The sequence below is a fragment of the Rhinopithecus roxellana genome, chromosome 8 (assembly GCF_007565055.1).
Source record: "Rhinopithecus roxellana isolate Shanxi Qingling chromosome 8, ASM756505v1, whole genome shotgun sequence".
Taxonomy (NCBI): Eukaryota; Metazoa; Chordata; class Mammalia; order Primates; family Cercopithecidae; genus Rhinopithecus; species Rhinopithecus roxellana.
In genome coordinates, this window is record NC_044556.1 from 44,343,841 (window position 1) to 44,356,903 (window position 13,063).

General features: G+C 46.1%; 1 long non-coding RNA gene across 1 annotated transcript; it reads right to left on the reverse strand.

Moving 5' to 3' along the window:
• Window positions 1-3,276: 3,276 nt before the first annotated feature.
• LOC115899187 lies at window positions 3,277-5,347 on the reverse strand. Its single transcript, XR_004058884.1, has 2 exons — window positions 5,271-5,347; window positions 3,277-3,962 (listed from the first exon to the last, which is right to left on the reverse strand). It is a non-coding gene; the product is annotated as an uncharacterized LOC115899187 (long non-coding RNA).
• Between the last annotated feature and the right edge of the window lie 7,716 nt (window positions 5,348-13,063).

The following is a 13,063-nucleotide window of genomic DNA, read 5'->3' on the forward strand; positions in this document are numbered from 1 at the left end:
TCTGCGAGTGTAGATGGGTTATAATGGGCTGATGGGCATAAATGCTGGGCAACTTCCCTCTCGGTCAAGTCCCTGCTCCTGTAGGTGCTTCCTTGGCTTGTCAGCCTCAGCATGCCCTTCCTTTCATGTGTTCTCCTGGTGGCACATCATCTCCTCCTGCTTATGTGTTGCATCCTTATTTTTCTTTGAATGTGGAGTGCATCTGTGCTGCAGAAGTCCCCCACATCTTACCCTGGTGGGAGCCTTGTAAATGTCTGCTTATCTCAAAAGGCTCCAGGGAACATAGCCTGCCTCAAAAAGACATGGCTCACTTTACAAAGCAACAGGTAAAAATCACCATGAGCCAGGGCCACCCAGGACTGCCTTGAGGACAGGATTCATTGTGGGCAGGTGTCACGAAGGGGAATATTCTGGAAGAGAAGGGCAACCACCAAATGGGGTACTTATACTCTAGACTAAATCTTGTTTCCCCATGAACACCTGCTCAGACCCTTTGCTCCACTTAACTGATCCTTGGCCCTTTCCTCAATATGTGCTGTGCTCCCTCACACCTTTGTGTCACTGAAGATCTGGAGCTCATGTCCTGAGGTTGGTGGGATAAGGGGAGGGTGCCATCTGCAGGCTTGCTGTTTGATCAGGACCTGGAGAACAGTCATCAAAGCGATAGCTGAAATCTATCCAACACCTGCTAGGGTCATGCTGTGCTTTCTTCTTCATTTCCATTGTCTCATTGAACACTCCCCACCCCCATCAGCTCCAAGAGGCAGTTGTTTTCCCACTATACAGATGAGAAAAGTGAGACATAGAAAAGTTATGTGACTCGTTCCAGGTCACATGCAAAAGAAGGGTGGCTCTGGAATCCACACCCAGTGTGACAGGATTCAAAGAAGAATCAGCAAGATCACATACTTGTAGTCTTTTTCTCATCTGAGGGCATTTCTAGATTATGGCTGGCTCACTCTCATAGCATGTGTGCACACACGAGTGTATGCATGCACACGTGCATACCTGAAGATTATGATAATTAGTAGAGGAGAAAATTAAATGAAGCCTAGAGAGGAAAATGGAACCTCGTGTTAAGTTGCTGAATCAAGTAGGGTAAGAGTCTGCACGAGCAAAATCTGGGAAAGATATCATATGGGACTAGAGCAAAGAGACATTTGGAGACTGCTCAATGATATATCTGAATGTGGGGAAATGTTTAAAACTTTACATCATGTCTTGGGAGTTCAGTTAAGATTTACTTAACTTTTCACTGCTTTTCTGTATCTAAGACTTGGGTTTCTGTTGAATGCAACATCTTGGGAAAAGAGTTAGGAGAAATAGGTCACAAAACTGGAGCCATCCCCCAAATTTCTGTGGTTTGCAGCAGATGTGAGCAGCCGTGCTTTCCAACCACTCAGTCCTGGGGCTTAGATATGTACCAGAGGGCTGGCCCTCCTGAGCACACCTGGATCTCACAGCACTGGCTCCTGCTGTATCCAGTTCTGGGATGCTCTCTGTCCTAGCCAAATCCTACTGTCCTTCCACTAGAAACTGCACCTTCTCCAGGTATTCATCACTGAACAGGCAAGTTCCTGGGAGCCCTGTGGTAGGTGCTATGACTACAGAGAGGACCAAGTTCTCCTTCCTCCCCTCAACAGCTCTTATTTTTCTCACTCTGTCTGTCTCCTCTGAATTCTGAGGGCATAAGTGAGGTATTGTACCATCCATCATCCCTTCAGTAGATGCTTCCTTGTCTAATTGTTCTTTATAATCTTGGGTGAGACCCAGAACCCTGTGCTGTGTGTCTGTATCTTCACAGTGTCCACCACATTATGAGCAAACAAGAGAGGGTGCTTAATATGGGGTGCATTGATGCATGGTGCGTGATGGATAAATGGATGGATGCATGGATGAATAGATGAGAAAAGTGTAGAAAGAGGTATGATGGAGGAAGAAGATCTCACCTGTCTGGGAAGCAATGGTAAAAGTTTTGGTTTTTAACTTTGCATTCTCTAGGGTCTGTAACATATGTTGGGATAATCTAGATTTTTAGTTTATATTATTGTCTTCTCTGGCTTTCTTTGGGTACTTCTGCTGGTTATCAGTGACTTCCCTGGTGCCCAGAGGCATGAAAGGGGAGGCAGGTATAGGAGGATATTCCAATATATCAATCTGTGGACTATTTTTTAAGAGAGGGATCTAGTGGAGAAACTTGGGAGTGGGTATTTGAAATAGTAGAAACCAGAAGTTTGGATTCCCTGTGGGTCTGCATTATTTGGTCACTTCAATCCCCCAGGAATTTAGATAATTGAAAGCAGAATGGCAGTGGGGGAAAATTGCTCAAGAGAATCCCCAAACAGAAATAATGGGAGCTGATATTTTGATCAAATATTTACTGTCAGGCGTGTGTGTTGGGTATGCAGTGTTTGCATAGACTGTCTCCTGTTTACACATTTGGTTAGCTTAAAGAAACTTTGGCTTTTTCTTTTGGGAGAATTTTCAAGGCCTTATCTCAACTCTCTTCAGCCCTTGGAGTGTGCTGAGTTAGAACTTACCTGCCTCAATCCTTTTCCTCTACTGTGTAGGTCTTTTTGGCAGGCTCGCTTGCTCTGTCTTGGCCTAGAAGAATGGATTTTCCTTGCACATGTTCTTTGGGTGGGCACTGTCACCCCCTGGTTCTTTGTTGCATCCTCATTTTCTGTGAATGTGGTGTACATCTGTGTTGCAGAAGTCCTCACCTCTTCTTCTGGTAGAAGACTTGTAAATGTCTGGGCATCTCAGAAGGCTCCTCCCCGTGCCTTCTCCTGCACCTGCATCCCATACTTGGCTCTGCTTGGGCGTGGGGTTGGGAGCAGAATAAAAAATCTGCAGAAATGCAGCCGGGTGCGGTGGCTCATGCCTGTAATCCCAGCACTTTGGGAGGCCAAGGTGGGCAGATCATGAGGTCAGGAAATCGAGACCATCCTGGTTAACACTGTGAAACCCCGTCTCTACTAAAAATACAAAAAAAAAAAAAAAAAAAAAAAAAAAAAAAAAAAAAAAAGCTGGGCATGGTGGCGGGCGCCTGTAATCCCAGCTACTTGGGAGTCTGAGGCAGGAGAATGGTGTGAACCCGGGAGGCGAAGCTTGCAGTGAGCTGAGATCGTGCCACTGCACTCCAGCCTGGGTGACAGAGCGAGACTCTGTAAAAAAAAAAAAAAAAAATCTGCAGAAATGCTACATTTTCAAATGACAAAAAAAAAAAAAAAAAAAAAAAAAAAAAGACAAAATCATCAGACCAAGACACTCATGCCAGAGGAATTCTATTTTAATTGTTTGAAAACAGGAGCTGAGGAGAAGCGTGGTAGGAGATGTCTGGGCATGCCGCTCATGTTTCCAGCAGGGCAATGCAGATGCATGTCAGGAAAGATGATTAGATAGTTTAGAACCAGATCCTTGTCTGAGATGGAAACTGCAGCTGCTAATTAAGAAGAGTAGAGCTCGAGGAAGCCGCCGGCCTGGTGCTGCCTCTCCCCCAGGTGTGAAGTGTGGCTGCATCCAGAAGCATTGGTGAGCAGGGCTTTGCTTGGCTTGTGGAGTGTAAGATACTGGCCCAGAAGGAACTTCATGCTCTGTTTTTCCTGGGGGCTCGCCTCTGATCACATGCCCAGGGCTTACTTCTGCTTGGACTTCTGGCACTGCTGAGGGGGTGGGCACTTGGGGGCACAGGGCTCCTGGCACTTGGGTGGGGGCTGGCAAGGCTGCTTGGTCTGCTGGGGAGGCGGGCAGCACTGCTGGGGAGGGGGACAGCACTGTTGAGGTGGGGGGCAGCACTGCTGGGGTGGGGGGCAGTACTGCTGGGGAGGGGGACAGCACTGTTGAGGCGGGGGGCAGCACTGCTTTGGTGGGGGGCAGCACTGCTGGGGTGGGGGGCAGCACTGCTGCGGGGGAGCACACTGGTTCTGCTTCTGCTGAGACATTCTGGGCTGGGCTTGCAACTGGAAACAAAAAGACACAGAAATGAGGAACACTTGAGCCACAGAGAGACCCTAAGCCCAGGTGAACCCCCCGTCACATTCATGTCCTGCTCTACTTTTACTTTGCCCTGATCCCTTCACAGATTTAAGAGCAGTGTGTGTGTGCATGTGTAAACTTTGAGTGTTTACCAGCTATTTCAACTCTTTTCAAGATGAACAAAGAAACATGGAAGGAAGGAAAGATAGGAAAGGAGGAAGGGAGGGAGGGAAAACAGAAATGATAGGAGGGGAAGAAAAGAAAGAAAACATAAAAAAAGGGAAGAAAAGGGAGAGAGAAGAAAAGAAAGAGTAAGAATGAAAGAGCAAACCGTTGCATCCTGTTATAGCAAAACCTGTGGCATCTGGAATAAATTACCTGGGATTTGAGTTCTGGCTCAATCATTTATTAACTATATGATTTTGAACAACTTACTAAGGTTTTCCATACTTACCTCTCTTAGAGTTGGTGCAAAAATTAAATGAGTGAATAAAAACACATACTTAAATCTATGCATGCATACATAAACTCATGTGTAGGTTTGTATGTACCGATACACACATACAGAATACTAGCACATCATGAGCACAACATAAGAATTGTCATTTGTTAAATAAATTCATAAGAAATGTAAAAGGAGCATCTTAACCACTCTCTAAAGCAGTTTATAAAGCAAAAACTCTAGAGATAGATGAAATGGACCATCTAGCTTGCGTCTCTCAATTATAGTTAGGGAAAGCAGACCTCACAGAGGGAAGGAATGGCTTCACAACCACTCGGCACAAATGGTGGGAAAAGAGGTCTCCTGATTCCCAGAGCAGAGCCTTCCGTGGTGCCACATCATCTTTCCCTGCTGCCTTTTGCTCCATGGACCTCCACACCTCTGCTATCCCGAGGGAGTCTGTTCTCTTTCTTCCCTGCATTCTCTTTTCTCTGAAAGAACAGCCCTTCCAGTTGCTCTGTCCAGAGCTGATCTCTCCTCTCCTACTGATTCCCTCTTAGCACCTGACAAGATGCAACACCCACACCATGCCAGCAGCATCCCTGAGATACTGACCCTCTGGTAGACACCCCCCCTCCCCTTCTCCCTGCTCAGCCCAGCCTCCCACACTTCTCTGCTGGATAACTTGCTGGACTCAAGACAGGTTTGTCACAAATGATATGGAAAAAAGAGGTGCCCCAAAGAGGCCATCCTTTCTGACCACCACCAAGAGAATCAGCCCAGTCCATAGTTGGTTAGGGATGCAGGTAAGGCGAGGCTGCTGTGAGAGGTACTACCTTTAGAGACTTACCGAGGTTCACCAGCGACTGGAGCAGATAGGTGCGGAGGGGTTTGGGATGCTCTGAGCCTGTCTACCTATTATATACCTCTCATCCCTGCCTGAGGCCATGAGGTGGCCCAGGATTGGGGTGTCCTAATTAGTCCCTAGTCACAATAGGATCCACCTGTCCTTCCTCAAATTTTAGGTTTTACTCACCCCCAGGGCTGGCATGGCGGGATTTGGAGATGACAGTGCCTTCACCCTCCCCTTGCCCCACTTCCCCATCATTTTATGAGGACTGGCTTCCTTGGATTTCCAAACCCACTCATGACTTTTGACTTAGATCCCTGGCATCTAGAATGGTCCCAAGCAAGCATTCCGACCATGCTGGGTGTGAGGGTGTGAGGGCAGTGTTTTGGGATGTTCTGGTTGGCAGAGAGGAGGTGGTGGGATGGGCGGCTTACGCAGGTAACATAAGAAAAACAGCTGAGGGGGCAAATGGCTCTCTTGGAAACCTACCACACTTAGCAAAGTTATGACTTTGACTTAACCTAGGCTCAGAGTCACATTCAGCTTGAACTGGTGGGAAGACGAGGCAAGGGTCTTTCGTTTTTTACCTATTGTTATTTATACAAGAAATGGCAGTTGCCACTCTCTGTCTGCTCTGCTATTGGGAAAATCATTAGGCCCCATTTGGGGAAACTGGGTGGTTACAGTAGACAGTGCTTATCTCTATGTCTCCCTATATAGATCACATATACATATGACTCCAGGGTTCTCAGGGAAATGATTATCATAAGGTGGAGGGGGTGGGGAAAACTAAGAAGCATTGCATTAGAGTGAGCTCATGGAGGAGTCACAGTGACTGGGTTCTGGGTTCTGAGCTCCCAGGGCCCCAGTCCTGGTTCTTCCTCCTCACTTCTGTTAGAAGTTCCAGGACAAAGAAGGGAGGCACGGGATACAGAGTTGGATGCTTCCCATACCTGGCAAAGGATGGAGCTCATCTCTAAAAATTTCCCAGGTGGTGCTCAGACTGAGGCTCTGCCTTTTACCAGTTGGGTGACCTTGGCAACCAAATGTTTTTGCACTTCAATTTTCTCACCTGTCAAAGAGGGTAACAGCACCATTCTGCATGTCAGTTGTAAGGATTAAAATGGACAACTTATTTAAAGTATGTGCAAGTGTTTGGCACAAAATGAATGGTCAACAGTCATTGGGTGCTCCATGGAGATGGGCTTTGAATACTAGGGCAAGACACATTCTTAGAAATATGGAATAGGAAGTTGCAAAAAGTTGAAGGCAAGTAGTGGCACTTGCCACCCAGTGTCGTAAGCTCTTGGTTGAAAGAGACAGGAGGAATAAGTTCAAGGGATCCACTGGGCATCATGTTGACTGTAGTTAATAACAATATGTGACATGAAAATTGCTAAAAGAGTAAATTTTAAATGTTTTTGCCACACAAAAATGACACATATATGAGGTAATACATATACTAAATGGCTTGATTTAGCTATCCCACAATATAGTCATATATCAAAACATCATGTTGTAACCCATACATATATATAATTTTTACTTTTCCCTGAAAAATACATTAAAAAAGACTTTGAGTGAGAGAAATGGAAATAGGCAAGCTAGTCCTGAGGATGGCACATTTTAAATCTCAGCTGTGAAATTTAGCCATGGTTCTACTACTTAATAAAAGTCTTAGAACATCCCAAGACCTTGGGGAGACACGCTGCAACACTAGAAGACACAGGTGTGGAAACCAATGTTCTCTCCCTTAAACCATGGTCCTGACTCTCTGGGATCACAGGCTGCACATGGGCTAGTCACTAAGGAGGGCCAGCGAGTCCAGCCCTTCCCAGGAGGAGAATCCCTTTAAGCTGGTATCACTCAGACAGAAGCAACCCCAGAGAGCCTGAGAAAGGGATTTCAGGATTTCAGCTCAGGTCCCTAACAGCAGAGAAGAAATACTATGTGGAGTGGTTATCCTGGGCTAACCATTTATTCATTAAGATGCAACTGATCCATGTGCCAGGCACTATGTCCATGGTGGGGATGCAGGGGGAAGCAAGGATGGCCAGGCCCTTGCTATTTCCAAGGCAACACGACAGAGGGAAGCCTGGTTTGGCAAGTCTGTCCTTGTGAAGCAGGCCTTTGTAGATGGTAAGGGGCACTAAAACTGTGTCACGTCCTCTTAGCTTCTTACTTCCAACTCTTACAGATACTTTCCAATTGTTATGTTTGTATTAGCCAAAGAAATCAAACCCACATGTCACTGGAATGATGCCTAAATGGCTGGAGAAAATGTGAACATCAGCTAATTTGTGGGGCTTGGGGTGTTAAATCCTGTTAATTATTTGTTGCATGTGCCCCAATCACCTAGGACAGGTGTTTTTTTTTTTTTTTTTTTTTTTTTTGTGGTGGAGTCAGCTACCTCAGGAATGCATAACACAGAATTGCTTCTGCCACCAGAGGACAGAAAATGAATGGGTAATCTAGAAGCCACTAACAAACCCAAGTACTTATCCTAGGTTTTGGAATGGTGTTAACCACTGACCTTCATTAGCATTGCTCTCTGTCTTTCTCTTTCTTCAATCCTGACTCTCTCACACATGCATGCACATTTACTTATAAACACAGGGGTCTTTCCTATGCTCTGGCCCCAAGTATTTATGGGGGGGGCGTAAGGTCAGCATGCAGTAAAGTTGATGAGATGGAAGGTGGTATCATCTACCTTTTTTTTTTTTTTTTTTTTTTTTTTTTTGAGACAGAGTCTCACCCTGTTGCCCAGGTTGGAGTGCAGCGGCATGATCTCGGCTCACTGCAACCTCTGCCTTCTGGGTTCAAGCAATTCTCCTTCCTCAGCCTCCCAAGTAGGTGGGATTACAGGTGTGCGCCACCATGCCTGGTACACCCGGCTAATTTTTGCGTTTTTAGTAGAGATGAGGGTTCGCAATGTTGGCCAGGTTGTGATGGCCATCATTGGAGGTTCGCAATCCTGACCTCCAATGATCTGCCTGCCTCGGCCTCAAAGTGCTGGGATCACAGGCACGAGCCACCATGTCAATTTTCAAAACAGACAGCCTCTTCTGTCAATTTTCAAAACATGTGAACACACCACCTACCATAGGTCCCTACCTGCCAGGCAATGACTTCCCACGTCTGCATTGCTCCCATATGGCTAAGGCACCACATGGCTCTTGAGGACATCATTTTCCTCTTCAGATTTTCTAAGGAGTTCATCTCCTCCTTATTTCACTTTCATAAACATGAACTTGATGGTGAGGTGGCCGAGATGGAGGTGTGTACTAGGGGCAGGGGGTGGGTGGCTCTACTCCCCAGGATGCCTCTGACTTGTGAATGGACACCCACTTGCTTGGCTTCTAGTTCTGGGCACCTGCAGCATATCCAACCTGAGAAAGGCCAGGACCTATCTGGGCAGAGGGTAAGGGCAAGGGCTTAGCAATGTTCCAGTCAGTCAGCACATGTGCAAGAGGCAGACCCCACGCCAAGTCCTGTGGGGGATGGGGAGCTGTGTGACACATAGAGCCAACCCTCTCAGAGCTCATGATCTTCTCGGGGAGATAAGGCCAGCCCAGCTATGACAGAGGAGCTGGTGCTGGCAGCCAGCACTGTGAGTCAGGACCTGAGGGGTGATATGGAACAAGGGTGGTGAAGGAGCTCAGGGGAGAGGTCAGCCTCTGAGACGGGCCTGGTGTTGGTAGAAAGGCACTGGGGAAAACAGAAAACGACCCTTAACTCTGGGCCTTTCTGGGCAGAAACACTGACTCCATCTTTGTATCCTAGCACCTACAAAACTATAGTTCAGAAATGAAGCTAAATTATTTTCTGTGAAATGAATGAAAGAATGGTCTGAGAAATGGTTTGATGGTAGAAAGATGCTTTGTGTGTCTGGGAAAAAGAAGAGGTCGACATGAGTGTAGTGGCTGAGCAGTGGTGATGAGCAGTGGGCAGTGGACATGAGACCAGACCCCAGAGAAGGCCTTGCACTCTAGACTAGACAGGAGAGCTGAAATTTCAGGGTGGAAGGCTGGGCCCTGGTTCTAAACAGTGCAGAGGTGATCTTTAGGGTGGAATCTTCTACCAATGTTATAATGTATAGTTTTCAAAATTCTATTAATTATGATAGGGAGGTGGAAAGGCACTGATACATACTCTCTGTAAACAGAGTAGAAAAATCATCCATAAGGTCTGTGCCAGGTTTGAGCAGAGTATAATTTTCCCAAAGGAGGGACAAGACTGGAAGTATTCTGGGGACAGATTTGACAGTGGCACTCAGGGTGAGGTGGGGTAGGTGTGAGGATGCATGAGATGGAGGCAGGGAGACCAGTTGGGAGGGAAGAAATGATAGGGCCCTCACCTAGGATGGCAGCAATAGAAGTGGGGAGGGAATACAGGCTTAAGAATGACTTGAAATGAGAATACCCAGGACTGGAGGACTCAGAGGAGGGAAGAAAAGGAAAGGAGGAGGCCAGGGGTCCTCATGATTCTAAGTGACAAAAATGGGGCATACAAAGATTAGGCCTGAGAGGAGGAAAAAGAAAGACATTTGTTCACACACATTGTGTCTGACAGAGAAGAATACATGGGAGAAGCAGCAGGGCAGCTGGAGAAGAGGGACTAATGTCGGGGATGTCACCTGCTGGGTGCCAGATTTGTGCCAAGCGCTAGAAAATAAATGACAGAAGCCTAAGCAAAGAAGCTTTAGACCCCAGAAGGTCCAGTCCTCTGCCCTGGTAGCAGGTCTTGGTCAAGGACCATAGAGCGCCCTGGACTAACAGGTGCCAGAGCTGGAAGGAGCCCAGTAATCAGGAAAAAAAATTCCCAACTCTCAACCAAGCACTGTGCCAACACTGGATGACATTTTCAACAAGCCACAGACCAATGAGAAATGTTTCTGCCCACAGGGGTCCACGGTCTAGGGGCCTTTCCTGTCTTCCCCAGTGCCTTGCTTCCAACACCAGCCCCATCTCAGAGGCTGACCTCTCCTCTGAGCAGTTGGTATAAAGTTATTTTATAGCAGTTGGTATAAGATTAGTGCTTTTATTTCTTTGGAAGGTCTTTTGTTTATTTTTTGAGGCTATATTCTTTTCACAGTTACTAATAATAAAAGTATCTTTATTCTGTAAAGTGATGGTAGTTATAAAGGGGGCCTTTGCCCTTACTTGGCAAAATAAAGAGTTGTTCCTTATTGACTATTTTTTTTAAAATTTAGGTTTAGTGAAACCTAAACACCTAAGAACCACTAATGTGGTCTCTCAAGCCTAATCACTAACAAATATGGAAAAGGTGAATGAAAAAAGAGAAATGACTTACTTGAGGTCACATTTTATAAAATGTCATAGAGAGGGCTTGACCGAAACCCAAAACCAACCAACCAAGCAAACAAATGAGGACTTTGGGTGATGTCAGAATCTCAGCTGGAAAGTCTCCCCTCCTGGCATCTCCGTTCCTCAAAGCCAGACCTTTGAGAGGTGGCAGGACCAGGCTTGTCATAGCAGCCACACCCCATCCCTCCAGACACCTCCCAGACTCTCCAGGACACAGTGCGAAGCTCTGATCCATCCCTCTCGGCCTGGGAGACATGCTGTGGCCTGCATGGTGACTTCACGGAGACAGAACCCAGTCCGGCTCATGCCTCCTCTGCCTTTGCCCAGCCTCTCAGATCCCGGAGGATTAACTCTTTCATATCACCCACTCTCTTACTGACTCCTAGGGAGCCTTTAGTCATGAGTCAGGAGCAGTTCATCTCCACGGCCCCCACAGCCACCTGGCTTTACCATGCCCAGACCCAGTGCCCTGACCATTGTGATAGAGGAGTACCAGGGTACTTTGATGCTCCAGCAGACCAAGACATACCCTCATCCTGCATGGCCTCAGACTATGGAATGAAGTCCCTGAGTCACTGACATTCTGCAGTTCTGCCTCCAGGAGGCTCCTGCTCTCCTTGGTGATCTTGTTTATGCCCATGGTTCGAATTACCACCTTTCCATGAAGGACCAGCAAATTTTTATCCCTAGATCCCTAGGCCAGGTCTCTATCTTGTCCTCCAGATCCGCCATATATCCAGTTGCTGCCTCAATATCTTCGTTTAGGGCACAATGATGTTTTGATCTATATAAACATATATCATACTCCATAAATTAATAAATATATGTATGTAATTATTTGTGAATTTAAAAATAAATACATTTATTTAAAAAAACCTTCATCTAGCTGTTTCAAAAGCTCCTTTATTTTAGCATGTCCAGGACTGAACTTGTCATCCCTTCCCCTTGCTCTCACTGTCCACCTCAGTGAACAGCCCCGCACCTACCATCCTCCTGGCAGCCCTGGCAGCAACTGGGAACTACCTCTAACCACATCCACTTGCCAAGTCCCATTGACCCATCTCTAGGTCAGTGCCCTAGCCTGTCCTGGCTTTCCCAGCTCTTGCCTTCGCTGCTGAAGAGGTCTCTTGCCCATCCCCTTGTCTATAGCCTCTCTCTCTCTGCAAACTGTCTTCTACATAGAAGCCAAAATGATTGCTTTAAAGGCAAACATAAGATAATTTCTTGTTTTTAGGAAATATATACAGAAATATTTAGGGGCAAAGGGGCATCATATCTGCAATTTACTCTCAAAATGTTCAGGAAAAGAAAACATATATATATATATATATAATCTACATTACATGTGTTTGATATACACATGATACATACATGTATCTGTACATGTAAATTCATATACAGAGGGAGAGAGAGAGAAAGATCAACACTTAGGAGTCTGACTGAATCTGTGTGAAAGGTGTTAAAGAATCTTTATATTAGTCTTGAAACTTTTCTCTAAGACTGAAATGTCAAAGTAAACAATTTTCAAATGTAAATGAGACCATGTCATTCTCCAACACAAAATCTCTCAAAGGTCCTTCATTTCCTCTACCTACAGAATAGAGTCTGGATTCTGTTAGGATATGGCTTGCCTACCTCTCCTGCCTGATCTTAGCATTCCCCGGTTCAGGCTTTATGCCCCATCAATAAGGACCTGCTTGTCATTCCCAGCAGGTAGCCTAAATTCTTTGCTCATATAATCTTGCTGCTGGGCATCCCTGAAAGCCCAGGTGGGCCTTGCTGGCCACTGGATGAGAAGCCAGAGGATGCAAACATAGAATGATCGAAGGCGCTAGATGAGCTTCCGGTTTCTCCAAAACCTTTTACTTCTAGATGGTTGTAGTTGTTTCCCTTTTTGTTATTGGTGACTCCCCTATCCCTTGAATATAGCCACATGGGTTTCTGAGGAGAAGTCTATGATTCTAAATGGGAAAAAGACAGGTGCAGAGAACATAAGGAGTGTCTTTGGTGACATCAGATCTCCCAATAAGACCACTGACCCTTTGGTTTTATGTTTTGTCACTCAAAGGACAGGAGAGTCATCATCTAGTCTGGCCCTGCTCCTCTCCCAATTTCCTTAAAAGAGGTAACTTAGCCTCCAGTGAGTCTCCTTTGAAGAGGGAGCAATAAGCCCTTAGACTTCAGTGCATCAGGTTAGTTTAAGCTGGAGGCCAAAGGCTTTTGAGCGCTTGTACTTGTGAGTGTCCAGGGTGGGGAACAGGAGTAAGAGTCAGATGAGCTGCACCTGCATTCTTCCTCTAGGACTCCACCCTTCACCCCAACTCTGGGGCTGCCAACTAGTTACTTATCTTAAAAAGCATTTATGAGACATCTCCTCCAATCAAGAGGACATTCTGCTAAACTCCAATGACAGAGGAGGAAGGACATTCACTGGCCTGGAAAGAGTCACAGTCATAGATAAGTCCA